General features: G+C 33.2%; 1 protein-coding gene across 17 annotated transcripts in view; it reads left to right on the top strand.

Annotated features, from left to right (window-relative positions):
- The window catches only part of DLGAP1 (DLG associated protein 1), a 798,454-nt gene that overhangs the window by 98,706 nt on the left and 684,227 nt on the right, over positions 1 to 15,521 (top strand). The window contains exons 1-3 of one of the 17 annotated variants that reach the window (XM_025038571.1): positions 6,255 to 6,393; positions 6,924 to 6,950; positions 12,197 to 12,284. The exons of 14 other annotated variants lie outside the window; for them this stretch is intronic. The gene's annotated coding sequence lies outside the window, so the exon portion shown is untranslated. Of the gene's footprint in view, positions 1 to 6,254; positions 6,394 to 6,923; positions 6,951 to 12,196; positions 12,285 to 15,521 lie in introns of those variants that run through there. 2 more of the 17 variants (XM_025038570.1, XM_025038569.1) reach the window with 2 other exon arrangements.

Here is a 15,521-nt window from a genome sequence, read left to right as displayed (position 1 = left end):
ATGTTCCAGAGCCAAACAAATCATTTGGATTATAGCAATAAATAAATAAATAGATAAATAAATAAATAAATAGATAAATAGATAGATAGATAAATAGATAAATAAATAAATAAACAAACAAACAAATAAATAAATAAATGTTTTTGTCTTAAAATCTACTTGGTCTTATCTTAGCAGAGCCACCCCAGCTCTTTTATGGTTACTATGTGCATGTTATATCTATTGTCATCCTTTTACATTCATCCTATTTGTGGTTTGAATCTAAAGTCTGTCTCTACTAGACGACATCTATTTCAATCTTGTTCGTATTTTTTTAAATTCCAGATTTATCTTTTGATCACAGTATTTAGTTCAGTGACATTTAATGTAATTATTGATATGGTTGGATTTATTATTTTATTATTATTTTTTAGTATTTCTTTTTCTCTATGTCTCATATCTTTTCTATTCCTCTCTTCCTCTTATAATGCCTTTTTGTTTATTTTCCAATGTGCCATATTAATTCCATTGTTGGTTTCTGTACTATGTTTTTGTACTACTTTTCTTGCTGGTTGCTCTAGGAATTACAATATGCATCTTGATTTACCACAGTCTTACTTCAGGTCAACATTAATTTAATTCTAGCAAAATTTAGAACTTCTGTTACAATAAAGCTACAATAAAAAGGAAGTAAATACTGATAGGCGCAACAACTTCGATGGGTCTCAAGCAAATTATGCTGAATGCAAAAAGTTAATACCCAAATTTTACATACTGTATGATTACATTTACTTAATATTCTTAAAATTACACAAGTATAGAGGAGATTAGATTAGTGGTTACCAGGTTTGGGAATAGGGAGTGTGTGGCTTTGAAGGGCACCACAAAGAAGCAATGTGGTTGTGGAAAGTTCTGGATCTAGAATGTTTAGTTGGTTACACAAATCTACACATGTGCCTTTCAAAAATATGTAATAAGTGATATATATGTGTATATATATATGTATATATATATATACACAATGAATATTGTTACAATATACAGTATGCAATGACTGAATATTATTCAACTTTAAAAAAGAAATAAAACCCTCTTATTTGTGGCAACATGGATGCACCTGGAGGACATTATGCTCCATGAAATAAGTCAGACACAGAAAGACAAATACTGTATGTTCTCACATATGGGATATAAAAAAGTCAAATTCTTAGAAGCAAAGAGTAAAAAAGTTACCAGGGGCTAGTGGGTGAAAGAAATAGGGGAGATGTTGCTAAAAAGGTACAAACTTTCATTTATAAGATAAATAAGTCCTGGGCATCTAGTGTACAGTATAGTGACCATAGTTAATAATGTGTTTTATACTTGAAAGTTGCTAAAAGAGTAGATATTAAGTGTTCTCATCACCACAAAAATGGTAGCTATGTAAGATGATAGATGTGCTAATTACTTGATTGTGGCAATCATTTCACAATGCATTTGTATATCAAATGTACACCTTAAAGAAACTCAATTTTTATTTGTCAATTATACATCAATAAAGTTGGGGGAAAAAAAAGAAATTTCTTATCTGAGGTCACTAGGATTGAGCAGGTGCCTACTTTTTCATTTTTATTTTCTATAACTCTCCCTCTTATTCCTTATGCTGCACGTACACTGGCTTCATTACTTGGTTCTCAAAGATGCCACATTAGTCTCTAAAGGCCTTTCCACTTCTTTTTATACTTTTAGAATCATTCTGTCCTCAGGTTTCACAAGACTAGTTCATTTTAATTATTCAGATTTGTGCTCAAATCTCGCCTCAAAGTAATAACACAATCTCCCAATTTAAAGAAATTTAGTCATTTATCATTCTATTGTCTTCACAGAACCAATTATCTGAAATTATATTAATTTTCTTGTTTGCCTCTATATTGTTTGTTTCCCTCTAATTCTAGAATATCAACTGCATGGAAAAAGAATATTGCCTGTTTATTTTTTTTCTACTTTATCTTGAGTATCTAGAACAGTGCCTGACTCTAGTAGGCCCTTTGTAAAGATTTGTTGAATTAATGAACAGATTATGCTTTCTGTTATTCTATATGAGACTTATGGAAGACAAACTTTTAATTAAAGGGTCCAGTCCTAAGCAAGCATATGTAGAGATACTTATAACCTACCAACACTCAAAGTATTGGCTACATTGGTGTTCGTTTCAGATGATATGGGATGAGAGAAAGCTAGAAGCATAGGTAAATGTCTCCTACAAGCTAAATTTCTTACTGCCCTGGGGTTGTGGAATCCTGGGAATAGGAAGCAGATAAACTGCTCTTTCGTGGGGCTCTGTTTGTTGTTTAGTGGAGAGGTGCTGTGACTGACTGACAGACCTTGCAGAAATGAAGCAATTTTTGCTGCTCTTGCTAGACATCTCAGTCATAATATAGATGAGGCTCTCTGTGGTTTTCATGTCTTATAGAATTTTTAGGTGCATGCTGCACGATACTCCAACTCTCTTCTTGCTTGAAAGTAGAGAATTGCTTGCATAATTGTTTAAGTAAATAATTCATTTGTACCACAGTTATATATTGAGAGCCTTATATGTTCCAGTCATGGTTTAGACACTGGGAATTCAGAAAGGAGAAAAAAGACAAAAACTCTTATTCTATGAAGTTTTGTTTTCTAATGGGAACCCACAGATAAAGAATGAATGGTATATGTAGAATTTATCAAAAATATGATTATATACATATATAATACCATTTATGATGGAGTAGTGATTCCTCTGGAGTATAGTAGACATAGAATAATAAGACTCCATCTTAAAAGGTGGCATTTGAATTCCTGAAGTGGGAAAGGGGAGAGTTATCCTTGTGACTACCCATGCTAGGGCAATAACAAATTCAAAGGCTCTCAGCATGTACTTGGTAAGTTCTACAAAGAGCAAGGAGGCTAGTGAACTAGAGCATAACAAACAAAGGAGATAATAGTAAGGTATGAGATGCAGGAAGTATAGGGTCTTCTTGGGCAGAGGAATGTCATTATCTAACTTATGAATTAGAAGGATCACTTGGGTCACTCTATTGGACCTATACTGTAGGGAGCAAGGCCAGAGTAGAGAGTCAGAAGTCTATTTCAAGAATCCAGGCCACAGATTATAGTGGACTAGATTAGAATGATAACAGTGGAGATGTTTGGAAGTGCTTCGATTCAGGATATATTTTGAAAGCAGAACCAACAGGATTTTCTGACATGAGAGAATGAGAAGATAAAATCATGACATCAATACTTTTGGTTTGTGTTACAAGAAATATGGAGTTGTCAATTTTGGACATAGGAAAATAATGGAATGGGGAAATTTGGTGGGCCATCAGGTGTTTAGTTTGGGGCATGTAATGTTTAAGATGCCTAATAGTTATATGAATTTGCAATATAGAGATTTGCAATGGCTGTTGGATATAAATCTGACATTCAGGGACAAAGTCTGGACTGGAGATATAAATTTGTGAGTTGTCAGTGGATAGAAAATTTTTAAACCTAGGAGACTAGGAGAGTTTACCGAGAAATTGGTAGATAGAGAAGAGATGTCTTTGGGAAGTAAAGAGGAACCTCCAAGTGAGACTGAGAAGGAGCCACTCATGAGAGAAAGGGAAAACCAGGAGAGTCTGTGAAGTAAAGATAGTACCCAGGACAAATGTGATCATTTCTGTCAATTGTCGTCATTGAGTCAAAAACGATAGGATAGGTATATGATGATTAATGACTGACCCCCAGACTGAGGAACGTGAATGTCATTGGCAATCTTGACAAGAGAGCACTTTCACTGGAGCTAGTGAAGGAATCAGAACTATGACTAGAACAGGTTCAAAATAGCAGCCTAGGAGAGATGTTAGAGACAGAAACATAGACAACCTTTAAGAAGATTTCTATAAAGGGAGCAGAAAGAGAAGCAGAGAGTAGTAGGTAGAAGAGTGTAGAGGTCTCAAGAGAAAATTTCTCTTTTTTAAACTTTTTATTTGAAATTATAGATTCACAGGAAATTGCAAAAAAAAATGTATAGGAGGTCCTATGTATCTTTGGTCCAGTTTCCCTCACAGGTACAACTTGTTAACTATGCTCCAATAACAAAATTAGGAAATACACATTGGTGTAATCCACAGTGGTTATTAAGATTTTACGTTATACATGCATTTGTGTGTGTGTACATTTTATGCAATTTTATCACAGTTGTAGATTTGTGTAATCACTAGAACAATCAAGATCCAGAAGTTTCCATAACCCCATGGCTCCCTCATGCCACACATCCCTCATTCCTAAACCCTGGCAACAATTAATCTGTTCTCTACCTGTATAATTTTGTTACTTAAGAATGTTATATAAATTGAATCATGCAGTTTATAACATTTGAGGACTGACTTTTGCATTCAGTATAATTCTCTTAAGATTCATCCAAGCTGTATGCCTATCACTATTTAGTTTCTTTTACGTGCTAAATGGCATTCCATGGTATGCATGTACCTATTGAGGGATATCTGGACTGTTTCCAGTTTTGTGCTATTATGAAGAAAGTTGCTTTGAAGAGTTGTGTACAGGTTTTTTATGTGAACATAAGTTTTCATTTATCTGGGACAAATGCCCAAGAGTGCAATTGCTGGGTTTTATGTTAAGTGCATGTTTAGTTTTATAAGATGTTGCCAACTTGTTTTCTAGAGTGACTGTACAATCGTACATTTTCTTCAACAATGTATAAGTGACTCAGGTTCTCTTCATCCTGGCCAACATTTTATGTTGTCACTCTTTTTTATTTTAGCCATTCTGATGTGTGCATAGGGAGAGATTTCTTTTTAAGAAGAGAGTACTTGCAGAAAAGTCAAAGCCTACATGTACCTTCAGCCTCTTTTTAAGTAGCTTCAAGATTGTAAAGAACTGTCCATATATAAAAATATCGAGCATCTGTTGTGACATGTATGTACAGAGATGTGACATTTGTTTAAAAGACAGTTGTGTTTAATAGATATGGAGATGTGGAGATCATCTCAATCTGCGGCATGAAGGGCAGCAAGCTTGTGCTTTTCACAGAGCCCCCACACCTGCCGCCAGAAGGAGCAATAGCCAGTGTATATTTTTTTTTATGCCTCAGCCTGAAAGCTGATTCATCCAAGTCATAAACATCTAGGCACTAAAACTACTCAGACTCTAGGGTAAAATGTCATGGTGGCAACCTAAGAATTATAAATTTGAGTCTTGTATTTTTTTTATCTATAGATTTGTTTTTTAGAGGGACAGAATAACTTCAAAGTGCCTACAAGTTGATATAAGTTTATCAAATACTGGTGAGCCCAATACTAAACTATAAGACAAAAAAAAACTTGAAAAACAGAAGTTAGAAAAAACAAATATATATATGTATATATATATATATACCTCAATATATGTAAATATATACACAAATAATACATATTTTATGTTATCTGTATATATTATATATTTGCATATTTAAAATATCTTATAGATGTTCAATATTTCCACATTTTTAGGAGATAAAATGCTTTTCATTCATCATCTGAAAATAATATTTTCTCTAAGCCAAATTTGCTCATCATAAAAAATTAACCAAAAAACAAAAGGCTGCAGAGAACCTTTCATAATGAAGAAGAAATAATCTTTTGATGGAAAAAGTGAGACCTGAAAAATGACAATCACAGGAGGCTGCAGCCTCTTGGGAACCTGAAGGAGGCTCTGCTGTGGTTGTTTTTCTCAGTGTGGGGTTCCCTCTTGAAGCTGCTTGTAATAACTTGACTGAACAAATGTAGCCACTTCAGGTCACTTGAAGCAGGTCATCTCGGGAAGGTGATCCTCGAGGTGTCCTGACTTGCTGCCCTATGCTCAGGGGAAGCCTTTATTGAGCCAACCTATCCCCTGGGACCTTTAGAGAAAGGAAGAACAAGACAAAACAAACAAAGCGTGAGATAAGCAGCCCAGTGTTCTGAAGGCGGAGAGTGAATACCAGAAACATCAGTGTGTGTTGATTTGTATTTTAAATACTATAAACTCCTAACTTATAATTTAAAACAGAGTTTTCTGAGAGCCAGAATTGTTACTCAAATACTCGTTTTTTTATATTTGGTCATTGTACTTGATGTATAGCCTTTTGACATACAATTCTGCCCAAAAAAACTTTTCAGAATTGAGTGAAGGAACATCTATAATTCTAGGTTGATAATTGTCATAATCACGGAGGACATTAATGTTTAATTGTGCTGAGGGCTCAAAAAATCACAAGGAGTCCCTCTTTTCTAGGTATTTACAGCTACATACATGAAAGAAATGGAGAGTCACATACAGAGAATCACTGATAAAGAAGCATGGAGTCAAATAAAAATAAAAGCTCACAGATTTCTATAAAATACTGTTATTGAGTGTATGTTTTAAGGACAAAAGGTAAGAGTATGTACGGAATTCTGGTGATGGTTGTTGGGGGAGGGGAATATTGGTTTTTCTTAATTCAAGTGGAAATCTCATGGAAAAAACAAGATGTCACATGTGGCTAAGTGAATGAAAGATTATTTGACTCCTAGGAGATGAAGGAAATTTCAGGCATCAGGCACTGCTTTATGCAACAAACAGAAATCACAGGACATTTATCTTTAAGTAAAGCTGCTAGTATCCTATGTATATATGCATCCCTCACAGCAAATAGAACAGTGACTTACACTTAGCCTGTGCTAAGTAAATGTCATTGGCTTGATCAATATGCTTCTAAAAGGCTGAGGGGACAGCTTTTCAAGCCATGGTAAGAGAAAGGGGTGGTGATGAGTGTGCTAAGTTCACACAAATATAAGGGATAAGGTGCCAAGAAAAGGAAGATTTGGGGGAGCATTTGAAGGCTGGAATTCTTGGCATGTATTCTAAAATGGGCCTGTCATTTTGCAGATAGAATCTAAAAGCCATATACAATTTTTCCTTTTTAGGTTGCATGAGAGAACTGTCAAAGTCGGGTAAGAAAGAAATATGGCAAGAGATAGGGAGGTGTATCCTTGTTTTGATGAAGTTGGCAAATGCCTCTGAGTGATTAAATAAAGGGGTTGAGGTTATTGTAAACTTTTCTAGAAAACAGTACTATGAATATTTTTCTTCAGTGATGACCTTATTGTTTGGCATATTTTAGTACCTCATATATTTTTAACCGATTTGTAAATTAAGTGTGGAGCAGCAAATCTGTGAAATATGATTCTTGTTACAGCTTATAACAGGAAGAAAAAGTATACTTAAATGTTTCAAATATGTTGAAACCAACTCCTGACTTAGCATAGTTCAAACAAAATGTATAAAATGAACGAAATAAATGTGAGCCTAGTATAGCCTAAATATGACAATGATTCTATTTTATATCAAATCTAGGTTATTCATGATGAAACTAATATTTTGATAAATGATTACTTTTTCAGACTTATCTTTATTGAAAGGAATCAAAGTAAACTGAAATAAGTGCTAAGTAAATGTCATTAGCTTGATCAATGTCATTAGCTTGATCAAAAACACATGGTTTTTATATATTGATTTTTTTTCATTTATTTTTAAATGTGATAGATTTTAAAATATCTTATTGTGCTGTGTGTATATGTATCTGCTGAAGTTAGAAACAGAAGTCTATTCACCTAAGAGAACATTAGGTAATTTTTGAGTCAGAATGATCTAAGATTTAAATGTATACATAATTAAATTTTTTATCTCAGAACTCCTGAGAACTTATAAATGTGACCCTGGAGTACATAAGTATGGCTATTTTTATAAATTCTTACAAACCAGAGAACTCCTCCCCAAATATGTCAAGACTAATTTTCTGCTCTGTGGAGCACAGCTAGTAGGGAAGCAAAGCCCAGTGACATTTTCCACAGTGTGAGTTGCCAACCATCAGAAGCCTGTGGCACTGTTGAAATCTACAGCAAACAAGCTAACAATTGGTTTAAGAAAGGATTACGTAATTCTTCTTTACTATTCCTTTCTGTGTTATTCACATCACTGTCGGAGAGAATCATAAAGGCAGAACTGGTGACGGTCTGCTAAGGTAGCATTTTCTTATAGCTTTGAACCAAATCTAAGCTTTTCTGAAGGTTATTTTGGTTAACTTCTCCATCTTTTGCTAAACTACTAAATAAATGGATCATATTTGAGTGTGCTCACCTCATTGTGTGTTAGGGTTGTGATTTCAGTGGTCATTATTTCTGCAGAGTAGCCTGTATTAATTCCAACGTCTCCTGGAAAGCATTAATTAGTAAGATAATAACAGTGCAACCTAAGTTCTAATAAAACATAAGTAATTAGATCCGACTACATATGGAAACACCAGTAATGGTAGTAGGAAGAGTTAAATTCAGAAGAACTGAGAAACTTTATTCTGTACACACAGTAGAACAAAATTCAAAAGAGAACCTCTACAGTATAATGACAAAAATATTTATATATTAAGAAACCCTAAATTCTAGGGAAAATATTATTCAAATGGTCCTATTGCAGCTCTTCTTTTTTCCCCCTGAATCTATAAATGACATTGTGTGTATGCACAATAATACCTCTTTTACCTAGTAATACTGTTGAACAGCAGGGTAATAAATAACTAAATTTTCTAGGTAATTGGAACATATCCTAACTACTGGATTTAATTTATTTTATTTTACTTTTTAAAATTGAATGTGTGTATATGTATGTATGTGTGTATATATATCATATATATATATTAGTAAGATAATAACATTGCAACTTAAGTTCTAATAAAACATAAGTAATTAGATCCGAGTACATATGGAAACACCAGTAATGATAGTAGGAAGAGTTAAATTCAGAAACTAAATTCTAGGGAAAATTATATTAAGAAATTTAATATAATTAAATATAATTTCTTAAATATATATACGTGTATGTGTCTGTGTCTGTGTGTGTGTGTGTGTGTGTGTGTATTTCCTGGCTTTTTCTTAACAGAGATGCTGATTATAATTGAATTTATCCTTTTTACCTTTAAGAGTGTTACCTTATGGAATTTAGGAAAACAAATATTGATATCTGTCCATGTTCAGGACATTGTATAATAGGCTCTATGGGTAGTATAATGATTAATAGAGATCTTAAACATCTCACATCTTGTTGGTAGAACTCAGTACTTGTGTGGCTAATATGCGCATTTCATATATCAACTATAGTTTTAGTTACCCCTGTCTTCCACAACAGAATATGAAATTCTTAAGGAAAGGGACTGTATGTGTGTGTGTGTGTGTGTGTGTGTGTGTGTGTGTCTGTGTGTGTTTTCAAGTGAAATTTTTTCTGAGGAACATGATAACTGCTGGTTAGACTTCAAACTAACCAATGCTTATTGATTTTAGTTGATTGGAGTTAATAGAAATAGAAAATTCCAAGAATTTTACCATTATCCAAAGAAAATGTAATTATATTTCTATTTAAAGTTAAGGAAAATTGAAATACATTATTTTGCATTAGCATCTTTATATAACTAGAAGTATTTTGTTAGTTTAGAAAATTTAATGTCTCCTTTTAAAATTTGTTTTTTTTTCTTTAAAAACAATCAGATTTGATACATATAAATTTAAAAATATTTTTCTAAGATATCACAGAGTGCCAAACTCTACAGTATTCAATAAGTAACATTTTCCTCCATTTTCGAGAAGAAATAAACACTGAACAGATAAGAATAATCAGTATTTATAGTAAAAGCCAGGATATTGTCTTTTCTTGTTCTACAAAGTAGTAAACAGATAACAAAAGCATCCATTTTCAGCAAAGGAGTCGAAAGATAAACAGTTCTTTTTCTTCTGTAATTTTATGGAAAAATGCATTCTCAGACATCAATATTTGATTTTAATTGCATCCTTCAGAAACCTCTGTCTGATAATGTGGCATGTTTAAACTATGAAAACTACAACAAAAGAGTTCATGAATTTTTTTTAAATCTTAATTTCCACTGATTTATAAGCTACATACAGGAAAGTTCATAAATTTTAAGTGTAAACATTGATGAACATGATGGATGAATACACCTGTGTAATCCCCACTAATGTAAAGACTCAAAATACTATCACCAGCCCAAAGAACTCCCTTGTCATAACTCCTAAAGTTCCCCTCAAGGTAATCACTATAGTGCATTTTTCCACTATAAATTTGTATTTTCAGTTCTTTTAAGTTACATAGATGGAATGATATCTATGCTCTCTTCATTTTTGTATTTCATATTTCTGTGGCATTAATCCATGTTTTAGGCAATAATAGTTTGATCTTTATGGTGGTAGAGCAGTTGATTTTATAAATACAGCATAATTTATTAATCTTTTCTGTTATTGATGAACATTTGCCTTATTGCAGGAGTTTGGCTTTTATGAATAAAACAACTATGAAGATTCTGCTAGATATCTTTAGGTGCACATGCATACTTATTCCTTTGGCTACATACTTAAGAATAGAACTGGTGAAAGGCTCTTCATTTGTTCAGCTTTAGCTTTCAGGTTACACTTAAGCTAGTCACATATGAATTCTGCTTTCATTATATCTTTACCAACACTAGGTATTATTAGTTTTTGTAATTTTAGCCATTTTTCTAGAAGCTATCTTGTTTTTACCTTTCATGTTAGTACAATCCATCTGGCATTACATTAATGTTTCGGACATAGAGTGAGGAAGTGACCAAGATTCATTTATTTTTTCACAAGCATTTTCAGTTTATCAAGCACCATTTATTCAAAAGACCCAATTCATTGTTTTTCCCATTCATTGAGATGGCATTTTTGTTATAAATTGGGTGGTCATGTATGTGTGGGCGTGAGGACTATCTGTTCTGTTTTATGTTACTGGCATAAAGTTTTTTCTTAGACACTTTTCTTTACTATAGGGATGCCCATATTTTTATGTGGTATTGCTAAATTTCATTTTCTTCTTACTCAGTCTTATTAAACATTTCTAGAAACAATTTTTGACATAGTTGTTTTTCTTTATATGTTTCGTTCAACTCAATTTATTTCTATACTCATTATTATTCATTCCTGTCATCTATTATTTGTGAATACAGTTTGCTCCTCTTTTTCTAAGTATTTTTAAAATGTTTTTTTAACTTTCATTTTGAAGTAAGTTGAGTTATAGAACATTTACAAAAACATTACAAAGAGTTTACATAAAGCTATCATTCAGCTTCACTGAATGTCAGCATACTGTGGTGTTTGCAAGATGGTGATTTTATATTTGCATCATTCCACCTGTTTTTATTAATTGAATTCTGCTATAAAGATGAACTGCTCTGTCCTTATTTGTTTATTCAAATAACTTATTTGTAGTATGGAATCAAGAATATGTAGTTTATTTCATAAGATGAAATTAATTGTCGTTATTTAGTTGGTTGTTCACTTTATCTTAGTTTTGGCCCTTGGGAGCTCCTTCATGCTGGCTCTTCTGTTGACATGACATCAAATATTGAGCACTTGCTTACTTTCTGGCACCTCAAGATCTTGCACGCTCATTTTGCCCCATCCCTTTATTATGCATATCTCTACCACATTCCTGAAATTGGTGATTTCTGTAAAGGCTTTGGATCATTTTATTGAAGAAGGGTATTTGGAAACCAAGATCTGAGGTCTAGGTGTGCTCATTCAACTTTTGCCATTGCTCTAGGTCCTCGCTCACCTGCCAGAATTAGAATATGTGTGTGCGTGTGTGTGTGTGTGTGCACGCACACACACACATCTATAACTCTTTATATTTATTTTTGGATACACACACATGCACACAGACACAGTCATGAGTTCATATTGCTATATCTGATTTCGTTCCAACATCACAGGCTTCATTCTAGGCAACCCCTATCCATTACTAATAACTCCTCTTTTTAACATTGAAAAACCTCACTACTCTCATTATCATCGATATATTTATTTACCCAGTCTGAAAATACACATAAAGTAATTTCACAACTGCAATTTCATTCCTCTGTGAAAAAACAAATCTTTAACTAGAGTATAATATGTGTGCAAAGTTCTTTTTGTCTTTAGCCTTAGAATATGCAATCAAAACACTGTTTCCAAAAGTTACTTAGGTTAGTTCTATTCTTTCTTATCCCTTTCAGTGTGGTTATGTTATTTATTTATAATGCAATATATATGAACGCTATTAATTTCTGAATGTTAATTTATATTCCGTTGCCATACTAAATTATTTTATTGTAGAGATAATACTGTTATTGATTCTTTAGCATTTTCCAGATTCAACAATATCACAGAGGACAGACCCAAAAACATGATCAAACTGTATGATTCCATTTATATAAATTTCATAAAAAGGTAAAACTAGTTTATGGTATTATAAATGAGGATATTGTTTACTCTAGTGAGTGGGGACTAAAGACTAGAAAGGGGCAATGTTCCATTTCTTGATCTGTGTGCTGGTTTCAAGGGTGTGTTTAATTTAAAATATTTGGTATAATGAATATTTGTGATTTCTAATTTTCTATATGTATGTTATAATACAATTAAATTTACCTATGGAGAAAATAAAGAAAAGAGAGGGAAGGATAGGGCAAAGGTGGGGAGAGGGAGAGAGAGAGAGAAAGAGGAAGAGAAGGAGGGAGTAGGGGAAGAAGGAAAGAAGGGGAAACAAAAGAAAAATAATGAACTATAATGGAAAAATAAAATTTCATTCACAATAATTTTCATAATTCATTCGAATACTTTCTATGAGGAATATACATTATAAAGAAAACTATAACATTTTAATCGAGAGATATAAAATAGACTTAAGAAGTTGAATAGACAATGTGTTCTTAGATAAGAAAAACAAATTTTATAAAGATGTATCTTCTTTCCAAATTCATGTTTGATAAACTTTCCAATCAAATTTCTTTGGGCTATTTTGGAAAAATGACAAAAGTATTATAAAATTCATTCAGAAAAATAAATATGTAAGCATAATGATAAAAATATATAAAAAACAGTGGGAATGATCTATAGGTTAAATGTCATATCAGATATTTAAAACAATTTAAATCAGCAATAATTGAGTGTTACAATAGCAAAAGAATAAATGGAATATTAGAATATAAAATAGTAACTTGAAACTTGAAATATAACATTCAAGCATGGATATATGATAAATATATTTAAGAATTTAATACATGACAAAAGATACTGCATCATTACCAATTTGGAAGAAAAAATTACTTATCCTTAGCTTCACACTGTAAATTAATGTATTCTACACTGTTTAAATAGTTTTATGTTAAAAAGCATTGTCTTAGCCTGGCTGCTATAACAAAATGCCATAGCATGGGTGGCTTAAACAACCTGATATTTATTTCTCACAGTTCTGGAGGCTAGGAGACCAAGATACAGGTGCCAGCAGATTCAGTTCTTGGTGAGGGCCCTCTTCCTGTTGTGTCCTCAGGCATCTTGAGAGGGAACTCTGGTCTCTCTTCTTCTTATGAAGTTACTAATTCCATTATAGGTGCTCTACCCTCATGACTTCATCTAAACCTAACTACCTTTAAAGTCTTCATCTCCAAATACCATCCCATTGGGGAGCAGGGTTTTAACATATGAATTTGGTGGGAGAGGGGGTGCATAATTCAGTCTATAGCAAGCATAGATCATTAAATTTAGGGGAGAAAGAATAGTAAACATTTATTAAATTTCCAGAAAGGGCGTACTGCTTAAAAGTATTATCAGTCATCAAAGATTGATACATTTGACTTCAAAGTATTTTAATATTTTCCATTCAAATCAATTTAATAAATATTTATAAAGTACTCCCTCAGTGACAGGCAATGTGCCAATGCTGGGACACAGCTGTGAATAAGGGAAACAACACATGTTTGGTGCTAGGAGTAGAGGCACCTAGTAATTCTGAGGTGACAGGGAAAGCTTTCTGAAGTGACCTCTATGAGGTTTCCTGGAGAAAGAGCACCAGCAAGCTAATCGGGTGTAGATCAAAACTGCAGAAGGATTAAAGAATTTCAGACAGAGAAAGCAGTGCCTGGCAAACACTGAAGTAAGGAAGTGTAATAGCCTTTTAATGAGACTGTTCTCCTTGTCTTAACATTTTGCTTAAAAATCCATAGCTGAGAACAAAGAATAATTAATGTCTCACATATATATTAAAGAAAGACATGCTTGCAGGACTGGCTGAAAAATAGTTGAATTGGTGTCATCTCCAGCTGAGATTGCTAGAAATTTGAAAGGTTTTTTTTTTTTTTTGAAGAGAATTTGTAGAAAGAAAAATTGCTTTGGCTTTTCTTTCCAAAGCTAAAGATTAGCAGAGGTGCCAAGAAAAGCAGAGGTTGGGAATGAGTTATTCCCATAATGAACAAAATTTATTCATTGGATGATGAAGGATGCCCAAGATGGTGGTAGATGATAAGAATGGGTAGAATACAGTAGTGCTGAGAAGTATAAACTTCAAAGAGCCTGGAGTTTCTAAAAGGTACTAATATTGGAGATTATGGGATATTTCTGACTTCTGAGAAACTGCAATGAAAGAGGATTCTTCTTAGGAGAACATTCCAAGGGAGATCAGAAAATTCATCTGTCAGTTCCCCAGTGAATGGTGAGGGTAGGGGAAGGAATAAGGGAATGAGGACAATTAAGGAAATTAGCTAGAGTAGGAAAACATCCCTCTCTGAATTGACTGCTTTGGACGGAGACTTCTTCCAGGTGAACATGACCAGAGTTGCCAAGCCTCTCCCACAGATGGGAGTTGGCAGCATCCTGGGGCTGATGGCTGATAGTGACAAGTCTAGGAGAGGCCATGCAGGTTAGCATGAAGAACAGGAATATCCCAATATGTAAGCACAACTCTAACTAGGCATAGAGTCCAAAAAAAGATAGTCAAAGGAAAACAAACATGGTAACAAAAATAAGCAAACACATTCAACATCGTTATACCAAAAGGGAAGTTAAAACCAAAACAAACCACAAAAATATTTTTGCTTGCCAAATACGAAAATTTAAAAATATATTACAACCAGTGCAGCAATGATACGAAACTGCTTGAAGTTCTCAGTCACTACATATGTCATATTCTAGGAAGACAGTCTATTGACAATATACATCAAGACTTTAAAAATGTTTATTAATTTAGTAATTCTTATGAAAGCAAAGTACATTTATTAAGAATCATGACTTCCTACCTATGAAGGTTCCTTATGCCTCAGTGTCCTCATCTGTAAAATGGGATTAATTATAGTACCTACCTTATCTGGGTGTTGTGGGATTATTATATGTAGAGCAGTTAAAACAATGTGCCTGGAAAATGATAAACACCATATAAGACTGTGTTACTATTATATTAGCTCCACAACTGCTCATCCGAAATTTAAGAGTTTCAGAATTCAGACATTTTTAGATTTTAGGAAGGTAGTATGAGATAGACAGGTTATATTAAATAATTTTCCCTGGAGTGTTCTGGGGCAGGGCCCTGTAATCAAATCCATTAATAGTTCTAATGTGAATTGTAAGAGTTTTCATATTGTATCATAAATGATGTTAGTAAGTGGCCTCACATCAGGTCATATAAGATTCAGGTTT

This window comes from Pteropus alecto, unplaced genomic scaffold (assembly GCF_000325575.1).
Source record: "Pteropus alecto unplaced genomic scaffold, ASM32557v1 scaffold146, whole genome shotgun sequence".
Classification (NCBI taxonomy): domain Eukaryota; kingdom Metazoa; phylum Chordata; class Mammalia; order Chiroptera; family Pteropodidae; genus Pteropus; species Pteropus alecto.
This window is presented reverse-complemented; position numbering and strand designations above follow the sequence as displayed.